Genomic DNA, 2,549 nt, shown 5'->3' on the forward strand with positions numbered 1-2,549 from the left:
TATATATATATATATATATATATATATATATATATATATACACACACACACACACACATAGAAGTCTTGTGCAGGCTTCTTCCTGGCCAGCTCTTATGAAACCGTCCCACCCATGCTAGCAATGGAAGGCGAACGCTAAAAGATGACAATGATGATGATATATATACGTGTGTGTGTGTGTGTGTGTGTGTGTGTACATACACACAAGTATGTATATATGTATGTATACATATGTGTATGTGTGCATACATGCACAAAATGAAACACATATATGCCAATACATACAAAATGCATTTGTCTGTTAAATATAGACAGACAATAATGAAAATAGATGAAAAGGAAAAAAAAAAGCCGCCTTACATTAAATCAACTACACTTAATTGTTATGAATGCATCAGATGACTAAGCTTAATGAAAGCAAAATAATTAGGGTAAACCTATGCCGGAAAGGAGTCTTGTGACGAGCCGAACTCTACAGCTTGTTGTTAAGGAAGGGAAGGCCTTACTGTCATATAGAGAAGACAGTGTCAGTTTGACTGTTTAGTTAATATGTGAGATGTGTGTGTATGTGGGTGGTGTACGTGTGTGTGTATGTGTGTGTGTATGTGTGTGTGTGCGTGTGTGTGCATATGGTATTTGTATTGATGGGATGTATTCTTGTATGCTTAAAGTTCCAAAGTAACAAGTTTAAAGGTTGTACTTTATTTTCGATTTGTTTTAGGTTTTCTAATACATGGCTATATCATTCGTAAATATATATTTCAGTCATATATGTGTGAGTGTATATATGTGAGAGTGTATGTATGTGTACATGAATGTATGTATGTGTACGTGTATGTATGTATGTATGTATGTATGTAAGTATGTATGTATGTATGCATGTATGTATGTATCTAAGAGGCCAGGATAATGCGTGCAAGACTCGAGAGATTTAAAGAAGAGTGTTATGATCGGGAAGGTGAATCACAATGACCTCTTTTGTTAGTACTGTTTATGCCTTTCTTTTGCTGGACTCAAATCTCATTTGTGGACCCATGCAAAACGCACCTCCACCAACTATTCTACCTATATGTCTGTGCACACCTTTCAATAAGGTTTACAAATCTAATGGAGGCCTCAAAAGACATTTTAAGCTCCACAAAGATCAGAACTTAACTGCAGCTCTTGTTTATTGTACTTGTGCATCTTACACATAGAAAAGCTAGTTTTCCTGTTAACCTTCCTCTGATATTGCTGCATCTTTTATGTGTCTAAAGCTTACATCGGGTGCATCATATGGAGTTTCTACCTATGCCTTTTCTACAGATCTACCTGAAGGGATTTGTGATTTGCTGAGTTTACTTCATTGAACTTCATACAGCATACAGACTATATAACCAAAACATCATAAAAAATGGCTATATGGTTCATAAATATATATTTCAGTTATATATGTGTGAGTGTATATATGTGAGAGTGTATGTATGTGTACATGAATGTATGTATGTGTACACGTATGTATGTATGTATGTATGCATGTATGCATGAATGTATGTATCTAAGAGGCCAGGATAATGTGTGCAAGACTCGGGAGATTTAAAGAAGAATGTTACAATTGAGAAGGTGAATCACAATGACCTTTTTGCGAGTACTGTTTGTGACAGACCATGCCTTTCTTTTGCTGGACTCAAATCTCATACTGGACAATGCAAATAATGATATCTTATCAGTTGGCAGATACAAGCACCAACGAGCAGACAATTTTCTCAACTGAAAGCATAAAAAAAGCCATTGACTTTGGTCAAAGTTCTGGCTACTACTGGCTAATAAGACATAATGTCGAAACACTGGTATTCTAGAATGCTGTGTGCCAGTGAGACAAATATGCTCAATACATTTTGATTACAAAAGAAAGAAGTTATGCAACCTGAAGTCATGTACCGAGAGTGATAAAAATCAAACATCCAGTCAACATCATGGTGTTTGGAGTGATTGCTAGTGATGGCGACATTATGCCTCTATTCATCTTCTCACATTGCTTCACACTCATCACAGAAGCCTACAACAGGTGCCTGAAGGAGGTAGTGCTGCCCTGGGTGAAGAGGATGGCTGCCAGAAGACCCTATCTCTGGCAACAGGACTCTGCACCATGCCACACAAGTAGGAGAACCCAGTCATGGCTGTCAGACAGTTTCTCTGGCGACATCACCCTTAACATCTGGCCACCTAGCTCCCCAGACTGCAACCCCCTTGATTATTATGTGTGGGGTGCAGTTGAGCAAGAGACTTAACAAAACTCCTTGTAACACCAAAAATGAACTGAAGGCAAGGATTATGGCAGCATTCACCTACTTAAACAAGGAGACCGTCCGGAAGAGTTGCAAGAGATTCTGAAGTCATGTGGAGGCCATGGTTAAAGCCAATGGTGATTATATCAAATAAATTTACTCTTTAGTATCTCAAGATATTTTCATGTAATTTTGGTAAATATATGTTAAAATGAGATGTCAGTGTTATTTTCATTTTGCATTATTTAGACAACAATTTATTCACCGCACCCTGAATATATA

This window comes from Octopus bimaculoides, chromosome 4 (assembly GCF_001194135.2).
Source record: "Octopus bimaculoides isolate UCB-OBI-ISO-001 chromosome 4, ASM119413v2, whole genome shotgun sequence".
NCBI lineage: Eukaryota > Metazoa > Mollusca > Cephalopoda > Octopoda > Octopodidae > Octopus > Octopus bimaculoides.